The sequence below is a fragment of the Xenopus laevis genome, chromosome 1L (assembly GCF_017654675.1).
Source record: "Xenopus laevis strain J_2021 chromosome 1L, Xenopus_laevis_v10.1, whole genome shotgun sequence".
Taxonomy (NCBI): Eukaryota; Metazoa; Chordata; class Amphibia; order Anura; family Pipidae; genus Xenopus; species Xenopus laevis.
In genome coordinates, this window is record NC_054371.1 from 217,827,131 (window position 1) to 217,839,973 (window position 12,843).

Below are 12,843 nucleotides of genomic sequence, written 5' to 3' on the forward strand. Positions count from 1 at the left end.
ATCCTCAACGCTCTCTCCATCTTGGCATTAAGGAATGCAAGTTGGTAACCCCTCTCAAGGAAGCGATCCCGCATTTCTTGTGCTTGCTGTGTAGCTGTGACCAAGTTCTTATTAATCCTAAACACTCTCAGAAATTGTGTTTACGGTATGGATTTCAAATTGGATGGAGAGTGATAACTGTGTACATGCAAGATCGTATTCCGATCTGTACTCTTGCGGAATAAAGTAGTGCCCACTCCACCATCTGTGTGAAATATACGCACATCTAGAAATTCCACACTATCTTTGTGGTAAGCGAGAATAAATTTGACCGGACTAGACAATGCATTAAGTTCGGCTGCGAATGTCTGTATTCCAATGTGGTCACCTCGCCAAAAAATGAAGATATCATCAATATATCTACAGTAGTGATGGGCGAATTTATTCGGCAGGCGCGAATTTGCGCGATTCGCCGCCAGTGAATAAATTTGCAAAACGCCCGCGAAAATTTGCGGCAAAAATTCGCCGGCGTCAAAAAAATTTTTTCGGAAAAAACGGACGCCGGTACCAAAAACGGGCGCCGGCGTCAAAAACGAGACGCCGGTGCGATTTCGCGAATTTTTCGCCGTTTCGCGAAATTCGCTAATTTTTCGGCGAAGCGAAACGGCGCAAATTCGCCCATCACTAATCTACAGTACAATAGAAGTTGTTCTGTATATTTGAGATAGATATATATATGGTCCATGTATAGATTGGCATAGAAGGGGGCCACGTTGGATCCCATCGCTGTGCCCGTCTTCTGCAAATAATATGTTTGTTCAAATCGGAAATAATTGCATGTCAACAGCATTTCTAATAGTGTACACAGAATATCAATAGGTGGATTTCCCTTGTGGTTTCTACATAATACTTCTCTACAAGCTGCTATCCCATCATCTGTAGGGATAATCGTGTACAAGCCACATACATCAAGAGTAGCGAATATAACATCATCAGGCAGAGGTCCTATCTGATGTAATATATCCAATAATGAGGACGTGTCCACAAATTAAGATAACATCTTTGTGCATAAGGGCTGTAAATAAATGTCCAGAAACCTGGCCACATTAAAGAACAGGGAGTCTATCGCTGAAATTATAGGGAGGCCAGGTGGTGCCGTTTGATGTTCTTGTACTTTAGGGAGCGTGCAGATAATGGGCAGTTTTGGGTACTCGGCGGTTAGAAACTGAAGGCACTTTTCACTGATCCACCCTGTTGTATATGCCAGTATCAAAAGCATATCCAACTGCTTTTTAAATAGCAACATGTGAGCCAAAACGTGTTGATGCACCATGCACAAATAAAGACTTATTGATACACGCTTGATGGCGACTGCTGTGAGTGCTTTCGTGGATTGCTGTGAATGACTTTGGTTAGCACCCGGCAAATAATTATATGATTGGTGAGTGCCGATTAGTTATATATATATATATATATATATATATATATATATATATATATATATATATATATATATATATATATATATATATATATATATATATATACAGTAGTAATGGATCAGCACACTCATTTTAGAAGTGACTAAAGTGTTTTTATTGGTAACACCGCATTATCCGACGTTTCGGTCCCACCTGGGGACCTTTCTCAAGGATGCATTTATATATATATATCATTTATAGTCCAAGCTTCTCCCGCACACCGTTCACTGTTATGAAGATCCGGGTGCCTCCACTACATGCTTCATCAATATATATCAAAAAGAGGTGGAGCACACCGGTATTACGAACAAAGTTAAAACATATTTATTTTATTAATCCATTTAAAAACAGGCCAATGTTTCGGTCTCCTCCTAAGACCTTTATCAAGACCTGATATATATATATATATATATATATATATATATATATATATATATATATATATATATATATATATATATATATATATATATATAATACACAAAAGCCATGAATATCCTGTAAATTATATCCTTATAAACGGTGAGTTCTGATGTCATCAGTTATAAACGGTGAGTTCTGATGTCATTTTTGTCACATGGTTCATTGAAATTTGTGTATTATAATAAATAAAGTACCCCCAGTTGTAAAATATGAGGATATTAGAAGTTACCTCGGAGTTCCATGACCCGTATAAAAACACTCGGCCTTCGGCCTCGTGTTTTTATATGGTCATGAAACTCCTCGGTAACTTATAATATCCCTATATTTTACAAGAGGGGGTACTTTATTCACTATATAATACACAAAAGCCATGAATATCCTGTAAATTATATCCTTATAAACGGTGAGTAGTGATGTCATCAGTTATAAACGGTGAGTAGTGATGTCATTTCTGTCACATGACTTACTAAAATTTGTGTATTATAATAAATAAAGTACCCCCAGTTGTAAAATATGAGGATATTAGAAGTTACCTCGGAGTTCCATGACCTGTATAAAAGCACTCGGCCTTCAGCCTCTACTTTTATGTGGTCATGGAACTCCTCGGTAACTTATAATATCCTTATATTTTACAAGAGGGGTACTTTATTCACTATATATATATATATATATATATATATATATATATATATATATATATACACACATAATATCATTGATAGAATAGTCTTATTTAATGAATTAAATAAACAGACTAGAGTGGAAGCCTAAGGTCTCATAACTAGTATTTGAAGATGAAGAAGTGACCTGTATATGGTTCCCCCGAGTGCAACATACTGACAACAACCCCAAGAAGACATGTCTTTAGGGACACTGGACAAAAATGAGTCTTACTCTATGTATCAGACAACGAAAACCTAAATAAGCCTCCCACTTGGATGACATTTGGAAAATGGGCAGCCAGCCAACTTACCCCTGCCCAGGTCTTGCAGGGGTATTGGTGCAAGAGCTTGAAATTAATTCATCTAGCTGCAGCTTTTTTAACAAATGTATTTCTTAAATACATTTCTGGTGGCACCATGTGCCCATTAGTCATTTTGGATGTGCCCATTAGTCACAGTGGATTACAACACATCAGCATAATCACACCTATTGTAAATTTGAGTAAAGGATCATTATGGCCACATACTAAACAGGCTGTATAATGTACTGTATGTGCAACATTTTTACTTTGAACATTCAGAGCTCTCATTAATGGAAACAATCATTGCACCAAATACGGAAGACCTCATTACATAGGTATGTACAGGTATGGTACTTGCTATCCAGAATGCTCAGGGCCTGGGGGTTTCTGGATAACAAATCTTTCTACAATTTTGATCTATATTCCTTAAAAATGATTTAAACATTAATTAACCCCAATAGAAGTGTTTTGCTTCCAATAAGGATTATGTATATCTTAGTTGGTATCAAGTACAAGTTACTGTTTTGCTACAGAATTTTTTTAAATTTTTTTTAATTATTTGATTAAAATTAAGTCTGTGGGAGATGACCTTTCCATAATTCGGAACTTTCTGGATAACAGGTTGCCAGATAACCAATCCCATTCCTGTACAGCCATAAACACCCACTCCATCCAATTGACCAGCTGAAGCTTTGGATCGGTATCCAACCCAAAGTGAGATGTGCTATCCAACTGTCACCTCTAACCAAATATTCTATTGTGTATCTATATAACCTCTGTGTCACCTTTGTACATATTTTATGAAATTGCAGCCTGAAATATTATTGAAAGATCGTCATGATTCAGCCATGGTAACCCTGTATCCCAATACAACAACAAGCAAAGTATATTCCGTTGCACAAACAAGTATGTGACCTCTAAATGATCTTTCTCAAATATATTAAAAAAAAATATATAAAGGTCCCACAAGGTCTTCATTGAGAGACGTCCATATTGGCTTACAGTAACGCCAGTACGTAATTAGCGATCACTATTACAGATTTTTTTTAAATAGAGAACACATATATATTATTCTATCATTCATGGCTGTCATCGGCTGGCAGTTTAATACAGCCTTCTGTCCAATGCATGTAATGCGCATCTACACTTGTCCTTAAATCTTTAAGATAAAAGGTATGTCAATTATTTTTCTCAGAGCAAGTCATTTAAAAAAAGTAATCTCTTCCCCCGTCTCACTGCTATTTGCTAAAAAAAAAAAAAAGAAAGAAAAGATTTTTGACTTTTGGATGTATTTCAAAATACCATACAACAATGTAAAACTTGCATTTCTGGGTATTTTACCAAAGGAAACAGTTTTACTTAAAAATGTGTTTTTGCCAAAATATTTTCAAAGTATCTGGAAAGGAATCAAACCACAGTGGTTCTCAGCTGTGTTTCTTTTGAGTATTTCCCGAGATGCCCAAAAGACGGTGCTCAGTAATTGGATATTCCACCAGGAGAAAATCTTCTTGCCGTTGAAATATCTCTAAATTGTCCTGACACCACAATCAGTGAATACGGCCCATCTGCATGGAGCGGCCTTCTCCTGGGGCAACATACGGTTTTCTTAAGCAACCGACTCTGTTAGGACTCGCTCTCGAGAATAAATGATTGTCATACATGAGGGCCCTGTGTAACGCACTGGGCAAAGACATTCATAAGTCAGTAATAAATCTGCCTGTAAAGAGAAAACACAGGGAATCTGAGCCGAGGACACAACATGGAACATCTGATGGGTGTGTGTGAGAGAGGATGTTGGAGGATTAATCGGGACCTTGTTTTATTTTATATTCTGCTATTATTGCCCTTTGTAACATTGTTCTTTTAGTTTAACAGCTGTTATTCAATTGAGGACAATTAATAAAAAAGGCAAAAAAGGCTTATGATAAGCTTCTGTAATACATACGATGTGTACAAGGCTGAGAACTTGAGAGTATCACTCAAGTATTATATAAGGAATAATGTACCCCCTGCTGTAAATTACAAGGATAGTCACTGAGGGGATCTGTGACCATATAAAGACACAAGGCTGCAGACTGAGTTATACAGGGAACTCTGAGTATCACTCATGTATTATAAGGGATAATGTACCCCCTACTGTAAATGATAAGGATATTAGAAGTCACTGAGGGGTTGTTCTGTGACCATATAAAGGCACAAGGCTGCAGGCTGAGTTATACAGGGAACTCTGAGTATCACTTATGTATTATAAGGGATAATATACCCCCTACTGTAAATGATAAGGATATTAGAAGTCACTGAGGGGTTCTGTGACCATATAAAGGCACAAGGCTGCAGGCTGAGTTATACAGGGAACTCTGAGCATCACTCATGTATTATAAGGGATAATGTACCCCCTACTGTAAATGATAAGGATATTAGAAGTCACTGAGGGGTTGTTCTGTGACCATATAAAGGCACAAGGCTGCAGGCTGAGTTATACAGGGAACTCTGAGTATCACTTATGTATTATAAGGGATAATATACCCCCTACTGTAAATGATAAGGATATTAGAAGTTACTGAGTGGTTCTTTGACCATATAAAGGCACAAGGCTGCAGGCTGAGTTATACAGGGGACTCTGAGTATCACTCATGTATTATAAGGGATAATGTACCCCCTACTGTAAATGATAAGGATATTAGAAGTCACTGAGGGGTTCTGTGACCATATAAAGACACAAGGCTGCAGGCTGAGTTATACAGGGAACTCTGAGTATCACTCATGTATTATAAGGGATAATGTACTCCTTGCTGCATATTATAAGGGATAAATGATATCAGAAATCACAGAACAGTTACATGACCAAATAAGTATTTTCATACAGTTCATGTAACTCCGAATTTATTTTGAAAATCTTTATAAATGTTAGTAAGGGGCACATTATTTATTATTATCTACAGCTCTGAGGGATCTGTTAGGAGTTGTGGGTGTCATGGGAGTCATACAGTAGATATGTCCCTTCCTCCATTTAGTTCCCTCCCATCTCAACATCTCCTGTTTAGCCCCCAGCCCATTGCCTTCACTTGTGTGTTTTCTTCTCCGTACTTGAGAGTCCTCAATATTTTTATTCCTAATCATTTTTGTGAATGTATTAGCATTTTTCTTTCATTGGAGTAAAGAGCGCGTCTTTGTTTTAAGACCCAGATTTAAGGACTATGGGGTGTAAAATTGAGCCCCATTAATGCTCAGTTACAAACCACTGGTGTCCAGGGCTTAAGTGCACAGTGGTATGGGGCCTTGTAATTACCACCTTAAAGTTTAGGCAGGTAACAAGCTAATATGTATAATACAAACTAAACATTGTAGATAGTGCCAATATCATTTCTTAACCATCCACATTTGTTCTCATCTCATCCGCTATCCCCATTCCAGACACCCCTGTCCCACTTCTAGTGCTGGGAAGGTCCCGGTGCCTATAGTTGTGCCAGGAGAGGCCCACAGGTGTTGGTTGTGGAAGGGCCTGCGGGTCCCATGTTAGACCACTGCTTATGCCCTTGAAATCCTTGACAATGTGAACAGATGTTCTGCTTCTAAAATCCTACCTTTCCTTCTCATAAACCATGTCCCAAGCTGAAGCGCAGCTATAAACCTCCATGCACTTATTTCAAACAGCTCCATTTAGATGTTTCTGGTCCTTTCGTACCTATCAACTTTCCTATTGTTGCATTCCTCCTCTCACGTCCTCACCACATGTTGATCTTGCACAGTAGGGAATATTTAAAATTCTTCAAAGTTGAATAATTATAAGAAAATACATTATCGGAATTCCAAAAATTATAATGCGCACGTCTGTTATTCGGCTGGAAACTTGAAGCACTAACGGTTACTGTGGTCAGCAAGATTGACACCGGCCACCCTGCCTACATCTGTACAGAACAGGTTACATTAAACACATGCAGATGTTCCAAACTGAACTGGTCACAGTGACAGCCGATATACTAACACTGTTAATGTGTTTGGCTGTATAACGTTGCAGCTTTTCCTTTTGAGTACTAGACTGCTTATTCAACATGTGGACTAACCAGCGCTTTGTACAAAGAGCCAAATGTCCCTCTTCTAAATAAACCCATTATAAAAGAGGACAATGCCCTGTTGGCCGTTGCTTCTTCTGACTGCTACTCACCAGAGATGTGCATGCACACTGGAACATGCGGTAAATGAATACAGAAAAAATGAATGCAGAAAAATTATTAAGGAAATCAATCTCATTTAAAAGATAGCCTTACGCGTTTTATGCCTTATACAGGTATTTAATCATAGGCTGGCCCATGATAGGTGCAAAAGGCATTTATGGGAGAGGTGATTTAAATGAGAAACAATTTCTGCATTCGTTTACTACGTGTCCCAGTGTGCCTTCCTTGCTTTTCAAACTTCTGGAGAATATCTGCTTCCTATTCAGGAATGCCTGGGACACGTGGACCTCCTTGTTCTCTTTGGTGAGTTCTACCTAACATACTGGACTTCTGTTTTAGTTTGGATTAAGTCTGACTGTAAAGCAAGGTTTATTATTCAAACAATTGTACCCACGCTGCCCTCTATCAAGTCATCAATAAACATAAAAGCGGACCTAATAGAGAACCTTGTGGCCACACATAGACTCCTAGAGAATGTTCCACTGACAACATCCTTCAGCCAGTTCTCTATCCAAATTTATATCCATCCAGATAGAACAGAGCAAATATTAACTGGCAGTGTATGAACCTTGACAAAATCGAACCCCACTGTCCATGTTCTTCCATACGGCAAGTTTGTTTGACATGATCTGTCCTTGCTAACATCATGCTGAATACTATTTATAGTGCTATCCTCCAAAACATAATTCTCAATATGCAACAAACCCTAAAATAACCTACCCCATTACAGATGTTAAACTTACAGCCCTATAACTGCCAAGTCGAGGCCATAGTAGCCCCATTTTAAATATTGAAATTACATGAACTTTCTGTCATGGCCTAGCCACCCTAGTAATGTTGGAGTCAGAACCAAGGCAGAAGTTGTATACTGTCCAGTTTGCTGTATCCAAAGGTTTAAGAAATAATTTAGTCGTAATAAAGCAAAAGATGAGGACAGGCAGCCAATAGCAAGGTCAGAATCAAGGCAGGAGGTCAGGAACTGAAGAATCAAGTCAAAATAGCAATTTAGAAGCACCCAGGAACGTTACCAATAAAGACCTATATTTTGGCTTTGAACCATGGTCTCTGGTGTCCTTTTATTTAAAATTTTTGGGCCAGTCCGCAACATGATGATGTCACGATGATGTCACAACCACATGCCTCTTTAACATAAGCTATAGCCATGAGCGCCGACATCTTTTTTATGAAGCGGAGCACTCCACAACACAACATTCATTAAAAGAATGTCCTGTTCAACCACTGGCATTAGTAGCAATCTACTACTACAGTGTGAGTCCTGTACCATTGGCTTCTGTTATGTAAATACTCAGGAAAAGCTGTTAGAATTGTCATTGGCCCTAGTGATATCTAAGGAAAATTGAGCTTCATTGATTTTGTTTTATTTTTTTTTTTAATATTTCACTTTTTTCTGTTCTATGACTCTCCACCTCTGAAATAAAACTGCCATCTGGTTATCCAGCCCACTGACACGACTTACCAGTAGGGATGAGCAATTGTTTTTAGCCGATTCATTTTGTGGCGAAAATGTTTTCAAATCTATAACTTTAGCACGTGTTCTGTTTCGCCATAAAAGAATAGCATTTTGCACTAGAAATTTGTGGGAGAAAAAAATGCCCATTGACCCCAACACATTTGGTGGAATTTTAACATTCTGCAAATGGTTTTGCAAATTTTTATGCAAAGCTAACCATGCCAATTTTGCTCATCACTAGTTCCCATGCATTTCATTATATATCAGAATCAATAATTCATAGAATATTGCCTTAATAGATACCCAATGAGACTGCTGAATTCACTATCGCCAAAATAGATACCCAATATGCTAATTTCAGCAAATATCAAAAACTTGATCAAATTTAAATGAAAAAAAAAACTTGGCGTAAAAAGGAATTCACCTGCCTCTAAAATCAGAAATAAAATTCTCCCCATTGCTCTCCTCTCCAGCATAGGCCGTCCTTAATTACAGATACAGCTGAATAATAATTGTGCCTGATTATTGAGCATATTTTTCCTGTTGATATTGAACTACAACTAGGGTTGCCACCTTTTAAAAAGTGTTTTACCAGCAAAGATAAGGGCAGGGCCAAAACAGTGGCATGGACAGGCGGGGAGTGATAAAAAGGCCGTAGGGATGGGCGAATTTAACCCATTTCGCTTTGCCAAAAATTAACTGCCGGAAAATTCGCCAAAATGCATTAAAGTCTATGGCCGACAATTTTTTTTGTCGGCCAAGTCTGTGGGTGTCATTTCTGTGGCGAAGCACGGCGAAATAATTCGCTCATCCCTAGACCGTTTGTGATGCCAAGGGGGAAGTGAGATTAGGGAAGACTAGAAGTGGGCAGGGGCCAGATGCACTAATTATTACAAATTTACAGATTGGTGTTTTTAGTCTGCAAAACACTGCCTATAAACGTTTACTGTAATCCCAGTAATATGCCAGTATCACGAACTGGAGAATATTTATATATTTTTAAAACAAGTGGTATTTTTGCTTCATGGTATCTTAAAAATGTCTCCAGAAATAAAGCTGTCTTCTTTCTACAGACCAGGAATGTGCAGGGTCACGTTTTTCTGGCTGGCTGGATGCAATTATACAGAAACTGACTTCTCATCTCCTCATGAACCCTTTGTGCCACTCTGATCTGGACTGTACAGGTATGGGACCTGTTATGCAGAATGCTGAGGACCTGGGGTTTTCAGGGTTAACGGATCTTTCCGTAATTTCGATCTTCATACCTTAAGTCTACTAGAAAATCATGTAGACATTAAATAAACCCAATAGGCTGGTTTTGCTTCAAATAAGGATTAATTATATCTTAGTTGGGATCAAGTTCAAGCTACTGTTTTATTTTTAAAGAGAAAAAGGAATTACTTTTTAAAAATTTGTATTATTTGGATAAAATGGAGTCTATGGGAGATGGAATTTCTGTAATTCAGAGCTTTCTGGATAATGGGATTCTGGATAACAGATCCCATACCTGTACCATATATGAGATATGGACAATAATTTCATTGGCATGAGTCGCTTGATGCTTTTGGTGCTTTTGGCTTTGCCCAAGGACAGTTCAGTCCAAGATGAGAAAAACGAGAAAAACCCGAACCACACCTGACCCGAACCCACCCACAAAGCACCCGGCCTCCATTTATATATATTGGAAGTCACCAGTCTAAGGTCGCGGGTGGGGAGAGTGGGCAAAGGAGCTCAACTCGCACCCGCCCGCGACCCACAAAAGGAAAAGCAAGTTTGACCTGAATCCACCCGACCCGCGGGTATCAGGCCAGCCCATATATCACTGGACAATATAGGTTTGGGCAGATATGGCATTTAGCAAAACTGAAAGTTGTGCTCACCACTAAATATATTTAAATAATAAATCAAGGGAGCAATACTACGTAATGAATTTGCACACAAATAAATGTCCTGCTTCCATCGGTATCAAAGACAATGGGCCAGACTGAATTGGAAATCTTGCAGGATTCATAGCCCTTCCATCATTAATTGCATTGGACCAAGTAAACCAGTTTAATCGCAATGTATAGTTAACACTGTCCAGGAATTCGATACCCCCAGAACTAGTACAAAATGATGTGTCTTCAAGTGAAATTCTTTGTATGCACCACAATTTGCTGTGTGTGTGTGTGCTGGCCTCAAAATTTATGTGTTCACACATGACTGCATGGCTTAGTGGGAACATTGGTAACAATACTTGTAAGCTTGAAAACTACATCAAAGTCATGTCTGGCCAGTCCTGTGCTCCCTTTCATCTGATTCATTTAGAATTCCAGCTTTTCACTGTACATTTTTAAAAGGAATGCGTCTTTTCTTACCAGATTTGTTGGACACCACAAAGATCAGTTGACAGAAGTTGAGCATGATGGAAGCTACAGCAAGGAACAAACTTTCCCAACAACGGAAAAGTTGTGCTCAGAACAGCAGGATCATCCAGGGACTAGTCCATTTGGCATTTTGGAGTCAGGAAGGAATTTTTTCCCCCTTTATTTGCCTTCCTCTGGATCATGTGGCAGTTAGTAAGTCCAAAAGGTTGAACTTGATGGACGTTTGTCTTTTTTCAACCTAACTTACTATGTTACTATGTATTTAAATACAAAGGGGGTGGTGGGAGCACTCCCAATGCTAAGTAAAAATGTATTTGAGTATAAGGGACCGACATGGCCAAATTGGTCAGTGCATTCTAAGTAATTCAGTAGATATGCAAGTGCGTGTGTTCACAAAGACAGGGGTTTTTTAGTTACAAAGTTATGATCATAAAGTTGATAAGCCACCATACCACGTCAAGGTAACCCCCACACAGTGGTATTTAACCCTGTGACCTCACCATCAAAACAAATCATTTGGGGAAAAAGTTTTATAAAGGAACGGATAATAATTGTGACAACTTTGCGGTACCCTAACAGTAGTGGGTGGTTAGTAGGGCGTAGATGGTTAAGCTAATGTTATACAGCTAATGTACTGTATGTTGACTTTTCTTTTGGAAGAGCTCTTGGTGGCCCCACCAGTTGTGATGTCAGATACTGTAGTTATTGTATACAAGAGTACCAAGGGACACCAAGGCAATGCCATGTGACTCCCCCAGTAGTACAGAAATTGTGTTGTATCCCGTCTGTTGTATCCCTCTCGTTGAGCACAGCAAGAGCCTAAGGTGGTGTAGGACCAAGACAAATCCAAGAGGGGAAGGGGATTGTGTAAGCCTAGTACAGGCAGGGAATCCATCAGGGGGGGACAGGGTGGAGAGTTGTAGTGGGCCCCTAGGGTAAGGGGGGCCGGCCATGCCGCACTTTCTTGATTAGCCGGGCCCCCATGCTTTCTGAGAGCTGCTGACTTCGGGAAGGCAGGGTGGGAGCACAAGGGGAGGGATCTTCTGTCCATTACTTCCCCTTATTGGTCACTGAGTTTAAGTCCCGGTTGAGCTGCTCAGGGATTGGATAGCTGAGGTTTGAACTTCTCCTCCAGCTCATCCAATCACCATGCAGCTTTACCAGGACTTGAAATTCTGTGACCAATAAGGGAAGAAAATGCTGTCACTGAAAGAAGATGCAGCCACCCGTGCTCCCCTCCTCCCTTCTGTAGTTGGCAGCTCACTGACAGCAGGTGGGCCACACTAATGATGTAAGTGTGACATGGCAGCAAATTTTTTTAAACTTCTGGGGGTGCAAGTTTTTTTTACATGGACGTTTAAGGGGGGCCCTGGCCACCAATTTTCTTATAACGCATGGGGGGTGGGCCTGACCACCAATTTTTTTCCCCATGTGGGGTCCTAGCCCCCAATATTTTTTAATGGGGGGCCCTGACCACAAATGTTTTTTTTAATGGGGGGCCCTGACCACAAATGTTTTTTTTATTTTTTTATTAACATGTGGGAACAATAGGCACCAATGTGTGGGGTGAGGAGGGCGGACCTGTAGGCGGGGCTTGTGGTGGGTGCAGCCCAGGGGGGCCAGGAAATTTTTTCGTATGGGGCCCTGTGATTTCTGATGGCGGCCCTGAGTACAGGTATAGGACCCTCTTATCAAGAATGCGCGGGACCTGGAGTTTTCCGTAGTTTGGATCTCAATACCTTAAGTCTACTACCAAAAATAACGCAAACATGAATTAAACCCAATTGGATTGAGTGAAAAATATCCATAAAGATTACCAGGGTTGATAAGAGAAATAAGGCATTTTCTGGGATGAATACCATCAGGTGCTATGCCTTTATACTTCAACTGATTTAATGTCTTTTAAATTTAAGAGCTACCTTTTACTGAGTTGTGGCTATTGAAGAGGAAAGCTATTTCTATCCATCTATCTGTCTGTCTGTCT